Source organism: Triturus cristatus, chromosome 2_2 (assembly GCF_964204655.1).
Source record: "Triturus cristatus chromosome 2_2, aTriCri1.1, whole genome shotgun sequence".
Lineage (NCBI taxonomy): Eukaryota > Metazoa > Chordata > Amphibia > Caudata > Salamandridae > Triturus > Triturus cristatus.
This window is the reverse complement of record NC_140582.1, coordinates 475,178,647-475,192,241: the sequence shown is the minus strand read 5'-3', so window position 1 is coordinate 475,192,241 and position 13,595 is coordinate 475,178,647. Positions and strand designations below refer to the sequence as shown.

General features: G+C 38.9%; 1 long non-coding RNA gene across 1 annotated transcript in view; it reads right to left on the bottom strand.

Annotated features, from left to right (window-relative positions):
* Window positions 1-13,595, bottom strand: part of LOC146862382 (uncharacterized) — a 199,370-nt gene that overhangs the window by 45,991 nt on the left and 139,784 nt on the right. The gene's annotated exons all lie outside the window — the stretch shown is intronic.

Sequence of the window (13,595 nt, the reverse complement as noted above, 5' to 3'; positions counted from 1 at the left end):
CCGCTCCTCGTTGGGTTGTAGAGAGGCCTAACTGTTCCTGTCCTGCCCCTGTCCTGATTCTTGAGTCTTTGATCCCTGACTCTTGGTCCAGGGGTCCCCACTGCTACCTAGGCCTGGAGGGTAGTTTTCCCCTTACAGATCCTCTGGGTTTGTATTTGATCTAATTTAGTATTGCAGAAATTCATTTTTGCAGTCGTATTTCTTTTCTCTGTACCTTTTGTCTCTTCATCTATCCCTCCGAATTGTCAGTTTAAAAATCGATATATTTTTACTTGCATCTAATGTTGCTTCATCTATCCACTCTTTGCAAAGTATATTTGAAATGACAGTTCCGTTATTGCTATGATTAGATTTTTGCTCTCTCTCATGAGGTTTCCAGTATTTGAATTTATAAAGTAATCAATATGAGCATTTATATTTACCACATAAAAATAATTAAATCTCACTGAGAGTCTGTGGTTATTTAGTCAGTATACTGATTAATTTGTTTCTTTAAAACATTTCCATTGCCATCAACTCTTCAACTAATTGCTCCATCGACCAAGTAGATGAAAAGTCGATTGTTATTTTATTCAGATACGCAAAGTACAGCATGATTACATTTTGTGTCTAAATAGCAAGAGTAAATTGAGACAAGGTTAACAAACCTGACCCCAGCGCATCAGGGATTTGGGTAAATGAGTATGGGCCAAAGTACATGATTTATTGAATATTTATCCCTGATCAATTTAGTGGGTTCACGCTGGATCAGTTTCTTGGCAGCAGAGGACAGTTTAATTATTGATTAGTTTGGGAATGGCTATTAAATATGGATTATATGTCTGAACATGAAGAGTTAGTGTCCTGTTCTATGTTGTCTGGTACAGAGTTGCCTGAGGAATCCCGGGAAGGAATTCGCCTGAAGTAGGCAGAAGAAGAATCTGGTAAAGAAATCACACTGCAGAAGTACTTTGTCTGTACTGAAAAGCTACGTAGGGCTGTCAGTGATATATTTAGGGAAATTTCGTATATAAGGAGGCTGTGAAATGGCAAAGGGTCCTCTTCGGAAACTCTGGCAGTAATTCTCGAGGAAGTAACAAGACACATTTTTAATGCCAAAAAGACCTCTTGTGAAACTTGGCTTTATCCCTAGAGGAGTAACAGGTCTTCCCGGAGCTTGTTAGAGAAGTGGGATAGCACTGGTCGTTATTATTACTTGCGTGAAAGGATCTCTTGGAAAGGTGAAGACTATCTATTTAGCGGAGCAGACAAGGCAGCATTGTCTTTTATGCTGTCACTAAAAGAGTTTTGAATTAAGAAAATCTCAGAAAAATATTGTCGTAAGATTTTGTGAAGGAGGGGTCAGTAGAAGGAGTGATACTGACGTCACAATGTGCCGCGCTGGTATTGGACAAAGCAGCGGGTGTGTATCGAGAGCAAATTGTAAAGGGAGGGTCAGTAGAAGGAGTAAAAACTGACGTCACAAAAGGCCGCGCTGGCATTGGTCAGACAGTGGGTGTGTACTAAGCTCTGATTGGTTAGCTAGTGTGAGTCGCGTTGACATTGGACAAGACTGTTGTTGCGTAGTGAGCTGTGATTGGTTGATTGTGTGAGTCGCGCTCGTATAGGAGGGAATTTAGCAATTAGGGAAAAGAGAAATACAGAGAAGTTTTGTTATTCTGTTTGCTGAGAATATTAATAAAAGAGTTTGAAAATGGGTTTGCTAAAAACACTAAAGAATTTATTTGAGAAAGACAAACCAATTGTGACTAGAGAGAGGATTCTGATTCCACCCCCAAAAACGCCTGCCTCTTACATGATGATAGAGCGAGGGTACCATACGTGTGTTTGGTTTGAAAACTGGATGAAATATACGCAGGATGATGGTATGTTAGCTTTTCCTGAGTTTGTTACATTCAATGTAAGAAGTTTACAGAATTTGAGAGCTAGGATGAACTCGCTAGAGCCAAATCCAAGACATACTCAGTATGAAGCATTGGAAGAATGGGAAGTAGAAGCTTATGAGCGAGAAAAAGATCGAGTGGTAGAAGATTCAGAGGCTTTATGCCTAGATATCCATTTGAGAGGCGAGAAGATCAAATGAAAAGATGGAGAAGGGCTGTAGTGACTGAGGGTCTATATCCAGTATTGACAGTTGGGAATAAGACGGGTACTAAGTGTGAGGAGAAAAAGAAAAATATAGAAATGTCTGGAGAATGTTTGGATGAATCTGATGATGAATTATTAGAAGATATGAGGACTAAAAGACCTCTGCCATATGAAGAAAACTCAGGGGAGGTGATTCCAAGAGTCCCACAAATGGTAACTCCCTTGACTCCCCAAGTTACCGAAATAGCTAGAATAGTGCGAGAAAAAAAATGAGTTTGTTAAATAAAGGCAGAATGGAACAGGTACAGAAAATAAATCAGCTACATCTGAATGCAGAAGCTTTGACTGTGCCAGTGACAATTGGTCCTGTGGTTTCATTATTTGGAAAAATATCGACTTTGCCAAAAGTGCACACATTGTCAGTTCCAAGAAGTAGTGTAAGGAGAGAAGTAGTGTCGGTAACAAATGAAACTAGACAAGATGACTAAAATAACACACTGTTAGACCTACCGGTTGGTGACTTTTTAACAGAAACGCAAGGAGAAGCATTCAATTAGACCCAAGAAAAATGAGGGAAAATTTTACTCCATTAGCAGGGAGTTCAGCAGGTCCCTCTCAAGAAGAATTAACTAATTGGATAAAAGAAATTACCAAGTCTAAAGCTCAACCACAAAGTTTAAATGTGAGCCAGTTGAAAGTAGATTTATAGGACATGATTATTGGAACAGTAAGTCCAGATAGACTAGAAGCATATAGTGATGAAGAGTTACAGTTTTTGTGTAAAAGTATTACTTGGAGAGCGAAGAAGTTTCATGAAATACTATTCAGAAGTTGCTAGTGAGTTTGGTGTAGATATAGAAAAGTCGAAAGTGTTGCAGAAATCGTACAGAATGGCTTTTATTGACAAGGATTTAGAGAGTTTGAATATGCCAGGGAGAAGATTGCAGATAAAGGAATTAATGAATATTTTGAAGAAATGGGGAACTGTAGAACAATGGAGGAGAAAATGGGTGAAAAAGAAAAAAGAGACTACTGGTAAACAAGCTTCCATGTTTCTTTTAAAGGAAACCGAGCGAGTTGAAAGGGCATGTCTCATGAGAGAGGTTCCAAGTGGTGGATATGTTCATGTACCTTGGACTAGACAGGATATATTGTCATTCACAAATGATTTTCCCTGATTACGAGAGAAGCCTGTTGAATGGTATAAACAAGTGGACAGATTTGTAAAAGTTTCAAAAGTCTTGCTGAAGGATTTAGATGGTCTTTTTGAAATAGTGGTTCCGGCTGATTTGAAGACAGAATGTAAAATTACTGTCAACTGGCCTAAAGATGAGTATCCCAGGGATGCAAAAACAGGTGCACCATCTGAAGAGTTGATGGAAAAGTACCATCAGGTCATTACTTTCTTGAAAGGAAAGATCTCCCCTTAAGAAACGGATTGGGTTAAGATTGACAGGACGATCCAAGAGCCTTAGGAATCGGTTCATGCATAATATGAGAGATTGTTACAGGTGTTTAAGCAGTACAGTGGGTTCATAAATATTGGAGATAAAGATATGGGACAATTTATGTATTGATTTGTATATGGAATGAAACCAGAGATTAGTGCAATGATACAGCAGCATATACTCTGCTGGCAGAATAAGTCAATAGATGAAATTTTGAGGTATGCAAAATAATGTAGTGATGACCATGAGTCAAGGCTTATAAAGTTAAAGGAGAAAATGATGTGAGCACAAGTGAAGATGGCTGAACCGCAACAGGAAAATAGTAATGTGCAACAAAGTCAGAAGCAGGTTGGTCACGTAAACCGTAGAGGTAGGGGAAATGAGTAAGAAAGAGGCTAAAAAGAAATTTCCTTGTCCTGTGTGCAGAAAGCTTGGACATTGGAAGAACAAGTGTAGATCTGGACAAAAGGGTAGTGAAATAAATCAACATTTAAATCCACTGATTCAGAATGAGGTGGTTGGGAATCAACAGCAGCAGCAGGTAGTTACTCCACAGTTACAGGTGCCACTGCCTCCTGTACCCTGTAATGTGAATACTCATATGCAGATGTACAATGCAAGTTCTGGATTCCGAGGAGAAGAGCAGTTTGGTAAGAATCCACTAGTTTCGCTGTATTTGGTGCATTGCAATGAATGATTGTGATTCGGATTCATCATAATGATGGTGCCTGAGGGGGGAGGAAGAGTGTGTACTTGGCGCATCTTTAGCGGTAGATCAGTCAGGTCCATTTGTTGATGGAAAGATAGAAGGTAAAGATATCACCTTCTTGTTGGGCACTGGTGCTACCCGTTCTACTGTGTGAGCAGCAGAAATTCCAAACCTACCCCTCTCAGGAGAAACTATCCAAGTTGTAGGCATTGCAAATAAACATATCAGATCTCCTGCCACAGCCTGATAGAAGTTCATATTGGGAACTTCAAAGACATGCATCGGGCTGTGGTATGTGATACCAGTCCCGTTAATCTCCTGGTCAGAGATTTGTTGTGCAAATAGAATTGTACTATTTATTCACACCGGATGGTGTTGCATTTATGACACCTGATGAGGATGTTGAATACAAAGTCATGATGGCCTAACAAGAGTCAGAAGTGAGTGAGTTATATTCACTGCTCACTGAGGAAGATTTGCCTGAAGAGTTAAAAAGTACAGGGAGATCAGATGTGTGGGATTTTTCAGGAAAAGAGATTGGGTTAATGATAATGTAGATCCAATTAAGATTACATTAAAGGATGGTGCTGTATATCCCAATACCACACAGTACAAAATGAGTCCAGAAGTAATTGCTGGAGTCACACCTGTGATTGACCAAATGATGGAACAGGGGATTATGAAAGAAATAATGAGTAGTCCCTGTAACTCACCCATTATTGGAATTAAAAAGCCTAATGGAAAAAATAGAATAGTTCTAGACATGAGAAAGGTGAATAAAATTGTACTGCCATGTTGTCGAGTAGTGCCGAATCCAGCAGTAATTCTTTATCAAATTCCCTGTGATGCTGAGTGGTACACTGTCATTGATTTCTGTCAGGCATTTTCCTCCATTCCTTTGCACCCAAAAAGTAAATATTTATTTGCCTTCAGGTTTGAAAACCGTGTCTTGGCATGGTGCCAAGTTCCACAAGGGTACACTGAGAGTCCTTCGATCTTTAATCAGATCTTGAAAAAATGTTTGGAGACTTTGGTTATTCCTGGAAATTCTGTTTTGGTTCAGTATATTGATGACCTACTGGTGGCATCAAAAACACGAGAAGCATGTGTAACAGACACAATTGCTTTACTGAACCATTTAGCAGAAGGAGGACATAAAGTGTCACCATCAAAATTTCAATACTGTAGACAGGAAGTTCAGTATTTAGGTAACAAGATTGAAAAGGGAGTCAGAAAGGTGACGCCAGAAAGAATCAGTGTGATCAAGATAATGAATCCACCCAGAAATCAAAAAGAAGTGCGAATGTTATTGGGAATGGTTGGATACTGCAGGCAGTGGATTTGTGGTTTCTCATTGATTGCAAAACCTCTACAGAGGTTGACACAGAAAGATGTGAAAGATCCAATTATGTTGGACGAAGAGAGTATGGAATCTTTCTCCAGATTGCGAAACAGTCTTTGTAAAGCACCTGCTTTGGGAATGCCAGATTACTCTAAAGAATTTGCATTGTACTGTTGTGAGAGAGATGGATATGCACTTGCAGTTTTAACTCAGAAGCACGAATGGCATGACGCCCAGTGGCATATTGTTGTGCTACCCTGGATTCAGTGGCTGCAGCATTACCAGGCTGTTTAAAAGCAGTAGCAGCCACTTGTGTAAGTCTAGAACAGAGTGAAGCTATTGTAATGGCTTACCCTGTAAAAGTGTATGTACCACATTCTGTTGACATCGTTTTAACTCGCATTCGGACTCAACACATGACCGATAGTCGGCTGACTAAATATGAGAGAGTCATTCTAGGTGCTGGAAATGTGTCAGTGGTGAGGTGCACTACTGTGAACCCTGCCAGTTTGCTACCAAATTCAAGATGTGAGGAGGTGAAAGAGAAAGCAGAACATGATTGTCTGGAAGTGACAGAACTCTGAACTAAACCCCATCATGATATAGAGGATGGACCCTTGGAAGAATCAGATTGTGAGATGTTTGTGGATGGATCATGTTTGAGAAATTAAAAAAGAGTGAATTGTGTGCTGGTTATGCTGTATGCACTTTAGCAGGACCACTAGAAGCCTCCTGTTTGAAGGGGGTAAACTCTGCTCAGGTCACAGAGTTGATTGCTCTGACCAGAGCATGTAAATTGGCAACAGGTCTAAAAGTAAAAATCTACACCGACAGTCAGTACGGATTTGGTGTCGTACATGACTTCAGTCAGCTATGGATGCAAAGAGGATTCATGACTTCCTCAGGTTCCCCAATTCAGAATGGAAAAACTGTTAAGGAATTATTGGCGCTTTGCAGTTACCAAAAAGAATTGCAGTTTTAAAATGTGCTGTACATCAATCAGGAGATGATAATGTGACAAAAGGCAACAGATACGCAGATCAATTACCGCTTTTCTGTACACAAAAAACGATGGCCATAAACAGATCATTTGAGAGAGAAAATTCCGAATGCCAACTTATGCTCACAACCACATTTGAGACTTGGGACGAAAAAAGGCAAATGCAGGAAGAGGCCAGTGATAAGGAGAAAGAAGAGTGGAGTAGGACAGGTTGTAGGAAAAATTTAGAAGATGAAGTATGGGTTTATTACGATGGAAGACGAGTATTACCAGATTGTTTACTTTCTGACATGGCCAGGATGTACCATGGATGACACATGTTGGAAGAGACGCAATGGTTAGACTGTTCAAGCAGACATGGTACAATACAAAGTTCAGGGTCATCGCAGAAAGTTTATGCCAAAGGTGTGCCATATGCCAAAAACAAAACCCCGGAAGAAAGACAGTTATAAGTTGGGGTGTAGTTGGGAAAGCAGGAGGTCCTTTCACTAGACTTCAGGTTGATTTATCGAGTTACCACCATGTAATGGGCTGAAATACGTCCTTGTCATTGTCTGTTTGTTTTCTCGCTGGGTGGAGGCCTATCCAACGAGAAGGAATTACAGCCGTACTGTGGCTAAGCTGTTGTTGAGGGAACTGATCCCTAGATTTGGTTTTCCAGTCACTTTGGAATCAGATAGAGGATTGCATTTCAAAAATGAAATAATTCGGATGATTTGTGCAGCATTACAAATTGAACAAAAGCTGCATTGTGCCTATCGACCAGAAGCATCTGGTATTGTTGAGCAGATAAATGGCACAATAAAATCAAGATTAGGGAAGGTACGTGCATCCACAACACTAAAGTGGCCTGACGCTTTACCCCTTGTACTGATGAGTCTTAGAATTATTCCTGACAAAAAGACTGGATTAAGCCCCCATGAAGTATTAATAGGAAGAGCCATGAGACAAGCATACATACCTGTGTTAGATTATTGCAAAGGGCTGGCTGATCTGGTGCGTTCTGTGTCTCGCCAGGTTGGAGGAGATGCAACAACGACACAGTGGAACCAACCTCATGATTTGAATCCTGCACATGAGGAAAACATGAATAGAACCCCGTTGGAGCGGCCCTTACCAGATCATATTGGTGACGATCACAGCAGTGAATTTTTTGGGCTTACCAAACTGGATACATGCAAGCCATACCCACCTAGTCCCAAGTCCAATTGAAATACCAGAAGAACAGCAACTGGTAAATCAAAATCAAGAACCAACAGCTGAAGTGTGCGAAGCTGAAGAGTCTGGAGTGATGGATTCTGATGAACATTTGGATGATGAACAGCCAAGCACAAGTCAAATAAAATGGACACCAGATACTGGGACAGAAAAGACTGCTGTTGAGTCAGAAGAAGGTGAGGTTGCCTTTGAGGCAGAGGAGATTGAAACAGCTGTTGAGACAGAAGAAAGAGAAACTGGTGATTACACAGAAGCAGGACCAGAGGAAGGAGAAGTCACTAAAGAGCTGGAAGAAGGTAAACTCACTGATAAATCAGGAAAAAGTGTAGAAGCTACAGAAAGAGGAATACAAGAAAATAGAGAAAAAAGGATAGAAAGAAGACTAAATAAAAGAAATGGTGAACAAAACACAGAAGGTGAAAGTGCAGTACAGGAAAAGAGGCCTAGAAAAGGAGAACATTGGCCAAGTGGAGCAAGGAGACTAAAGAATAAAATAGTACAGAGAAGATTGAGGAAAAGACCAGAGCAAAGCAACAAAGTGTCAAGCCAAACAGAACAAGAAAACCCAAGAAGAAAAACAACCCGAAAATCAAAAAGAGCAAGAATTCCATGTAGAAAGTAGAAAGCTCCAGAAATGACCTACATCATACTAGAAGAATTTGAAAGTTTGGATTTAAGAGAAGCACACGACAGTAGTGATATTGAAAAGGAAGATGAGAACAAACTGAGACCACCTTAAAAGGAACTAAAAGAGATTAAGGTGAAAATGTATCAGAGGAATTGAATCAAAGACTCAAGAGAGACTAAAAGGACTGAAAATAAACGAAAGGGGTGAAGAAGAAAGTCATTAAGTGTAGGATTACACAAAATCTATTTTTAGAATTATTATTTTAGAATAGAATTCATATAGATTTTTCCCCGATTTCTAGATTGTAGACTAAAAGATTGTTAGATTTTTGAATTTTTGTAGTATATCAAAATGGCAGAAACAGAAGTGACTGAACAAATAAAATCTTGTCTAAAACGTAGATTTATTAAAACGAGCTTATGTAGTGTTTTCCTATTAACCATCATATGGGTCCGGTTAATTATTTTCATACCCACTTTTAATGTGAATAACGTTGGAAATAATACTAATGATGTGTCAATTAAAGGAATTAAAGATGTTTCTACACAAACTATGAATACTAATAAGGAACAAATGGATTGAAGCATTCTCCATCATGACAAATCAATTAGTGATTTTTCATTAAATGTTTTTACTAAGTTGTTGTATGAATATACTAATACTATGAATGTGAGTGATTGGTATGTCTGCATGAAATTACCATTTTCTGTCTCTGAAGGTATAACATATCATCATCTTTCACTAATATGTGGTGTATCTTGTAGTGTTCGTAGCCTATTTTACATGACAGGTAAGCTGGAATATCAATATAATGATATAGATTTAGTATTTTCAGAAGTACCAATTGTAAGGGAACTAAATAAAGTAGTAAGTGAAAAAAATGCACGCTATTTGGGAGAGTTTTTCCATATCACTAAACCATTAGATGTAGAACATGCTAACAAAAATATTCTAACATGTAGTTTGCATATTGAAGGAAGGCTATTTTTGAACATGGTGGAAAATAGAGAAGTAAGTTTCCAGAAGAAAGCTGATGAACAAAAATCACCGGCACCACCTTGGGCATTTAGAGAGAGAAATTATGAGAAAGGTGAGACATACGCTGCGATGTCCCTGGACTGGTCACAGAAAGGGAAACTATGTTTGTTTTGATCAAAGACTAACTATAATAATTATTTCATTGGCACTAGTAAATGTGAGCATACTTTACAAATTACTGGAGGATGGGATTAAAGGGTGGAACGGATCCTGTTTTCCCTGGAATATATTATGTGTGTGGCAAGAAAGCCTACTATAGGTTACCTGCACATTGGTACGGGAGCTGGTATTTTGGGATTGTTTTTCCAAAGATTTATCATGTAGACCGTGAGGACAATAGTGTCAATGAAATAAAACAAGGACTAATACGTATTAAGAAAGAAACTTTGTAGAAAATAGTAGGTGATATCTTTGGTGCACAGATACCCTCAGTTGGAGGTGTTTTAAATTCACACAAAATTCGAAAATTGTCCACAGTGGTTGACCATTTATGAACAGATACTGTTGGTGGTTTCTTGATGATTGATACCGAAATGGTGGCAATCAGATCAATGGTTTTGCAAAATCGACTTGCCCTTGATATTCTTTTGGCAAAAGAGGGTGGAGTCTGTGGCATGTTGAAAATTCAACACTGCTGTACTTATATGCCAGATAAAAGTAAAGGGATAGAAGGATATATTACAAATATTACAAAATGACATAATTATTTAACGAAACTGGAGTTTGACGATGTTTGGGAGAAACTTGGTAAGAGTTTCTCTGTGGTTAGTAAGTGGTTTTCTACCTTTGGAAGTAGTTTATAAGGGAAAATAATAATGCCAATACTTTCAATAGCAATGGTAGCTCTAGTGATATTAACAGCATATAAGTGTTGTAAATGCATAAGAGAAGGAAAAGATGCAACAGACAAAAAGTATAAAAGAAAAGAAATAAAAAGAAAGAGATAGAGCTAGAAGAGGTAAATGAAGAATTCTATGAGAGGAGGAAAAAGCTAGATGAGAGTGCCATAAAAGAAGAAAAAGAAAATCAAATCTAGATAAATGGAAAGGTGGCCCTCGGTATAGTGAATATTTATGATGGCTCCTAAAAGCCATCAGAGGGGGGATTGATGGAGCAGGATTTCACAAAAGAAACCTGCTCAATTGAACACCCCTATAATACGTACTAACAGTAAGTAATGTTAGAAGGATTAATGTGCACCATTACTTTACATGTAGGAAGTTTGCTTTGCGAAATCCATGTATTAACCAAGATTAATGCGTAAATAACCAGAAATTTAATAATCTTGTGCATAGAAGGAATTAAGAAGGTTTGCATGGAAAGGCTGCATGAGTATGTAGTAAAATCATGACGTGTATTGCTTTATCCTAATAAATTATGCCGCTCTTCTGCTTATGCTATGCTAGGCTAACCGATAACATGAAGTAGAATTAAGGTGGGTGGTAAACAGTGAAAATTCATTATCACATAATTAATAAATGTTTGTTTTCCGCTCTTTTAGTAATGGACGAATCCTCCATTTTGTTAATATAGGCTCACACAGGGAGGGTGAATTTGGAAGTGAGCGAGAACCATGTGACCACATGACTGAATAGCTGTGCAAAGCTGAAAAAAGCATGACCTGGTGAAGGACAGAACATTGACAAGCGGCCAACGCCAGTGTCATCGTGGGAAGCGTAGCACGAAGTTGTTGAATTTATTAAAATGTACAATACATTCTTACATGTGTGCTCATGAGAGGGAAGGGGTATTGATGACTATGTAAAAAAATGTGTGGAACAATGGTGTAGTCAAGAGAAATGATTACATGGTGGGGTGACATCCCACCCCCAGAACTTAACCAAACCCTTAGCTAGAAATTGTGAACTTCGCAACTATTGTGGGATGGACATGTATTTTTAGGGCATAAGAATAGGTGCTTTAGGGGTGTGGTTTAGGTCGCTTTGGCTGAAGGTGTCCGAGTGAGGGATGCGCCGCTGCTTATCGGGTTGCAGAGAGACATAGCTGTTCCTGTCCTGTCCTTGTCCTGATTATTGAGTCTTTGATCCCTGACTCTTGGTCCAGTAGTCCCCACTGCTACCTAGGCCTGGGTGGTAGTTTTCCCCTTACAGATCATTTGGGGATGTATTTGATCTAATTTAGTATTGCAGAAATTAATTTTTGCAGTCGTATTTCTTGTCTCTGTACCTTTTGTCTCTTTATCTATCCCTCCAAATTGTTAGTTTAAAAATCAATATATTTTTACTTGCATCTAAAATCCCTTCATCTATCCACTCTTTGCAACGTATATTTGAAATGATAGTTCTGTTATTACTATGATTAGTTTCTTGCTCTCTGTCATGAGGTTTTCAGTATTTGAATTATGAAGTAATCAATATGAGCATTTAATATTACTATATACAAATTATTAAATCTCACCGAGAGTTTGTGGTTATTTAGTCAGTGTTATGATTAATGTGTTTCTTAAAAAAACATTCCATTGCCATCAACTCTTTAACTAATTGGTCCATCGACCAAGTAAATGAAAAGTAGAACGTTGTTTTATTCAGATACGCAAAGTACAGGATGTTTAGATTTTGTTTCGAAATAACAAGAGTAAATTGAGACAAGGTTAACAAACTTGATCCCAACACATCAGGGATTTGGGTGAATGAGTATTGGCCAAAGTACGTGATTTATTGAACATTTATCCCCGATCACCTAATTGGGTTTGCGCTGGATCAAAAGTGTACAACAAGAGGTCAATTGGATCAGTATTAAAGAGCAAATGCAGATTTTAAGTAAAGCACCTATTACTTGTTAATAAATAGGCATCTATCCTTAGCTTAAAATAACATGGGATAAATGACAGACATAATGAAGTGGTACCATTTTCAGGAGATGGGGACCGTGCCCCTGGCCCCTGTAATGGAGGCCACAACATTTTTGGTTGTGTTGGTGCCAGCAAATCCGAGTGAGTGCTTTTTTGAGACTCACTGAATCCTCTTGCTACTGAAATATGGCCAATGGCGAAAAAGTCTCTCACGCCCAACAGTCAATATATCTATACTTTAATTTCTTAAAAATGACTAAATGGATATACATCAAATCACAGAAAGCATGCTTTCTGGGTAAAGAGGTAGCTTACTGCCAAATTTGGTATAATTCAGTTCAGGCATTTTGGCTTGAGCGGTGTCTAAAATTTCCTATGGAAACTGCATGTTGACGTTGCTTTTTGGGACCCCTTTTTTCTCTGCCCCCGCTTGATGGATTACCCCAATACTTTCCAAGAAGCAGCGGAGGTGGGGTGAGATTTGTCAAATGGCACCAAAAGTATTGGCAAATGAAGAATCATTTTCCTATGGAAACGTCATCCTAACTATATAAATACCCAGTGATGACTGCCACTTGGTAATATAAGAAAAGGTTCACTTGAAATGTAGCAATGGCTGCTGCCAACACCTGCAACACAAAAAGAGGAAGGAAATTGTCAAACAAGGAACACATGTTGATGAAAGAAGGACCAAAAAAGAAACAAACATTGGCACAGCCAATAGGTAGGCACTGTCAGTGTGTTTCTTAGCCATGAGGTACAACAGTGTGACTGCTGTGAATTGTGTGGTTTGGTGTGAGTTGGTATAGTATGGTATAGTAAGCCTGTCATTATACAATAGGGCATGGTATAGCTTGTCATTGTATGGCATGGTATAGTATGGCCTGTCTTTTTATGGTATGATATTGTATGACCTGTCTTTATATGGCAAGGCATGGCACTGTATGGCCAACAGATTCCTGAAATTTCCTTTATAGAAATGTGAGGATAATGTGGGTTTGTTAAGCAATGTTTGATGATTTTAAGAGCTTCTGGGTAAGAAAGAATTGTGAGATCCATGCAAGTTACACCATCCTGGACTCTCCCAGCTGTCTAGTTTACATAAATGCATACATTTGGTACATTCCCCTTGGTGCCAGCTGAGCTAGGGCCCATACTCCACAGCTATGAAGATTGGGTAGAAACATTGGATGCATCCATTGCACAATTTGGACTTTTTCCTATCATGAGTGTTAGGCTCACCTAAGTAGTAGTGGGGTACTATTTTTATCGGGAGACGTGGTGAAACACTGGGTGGTAGGACATTTGTGGA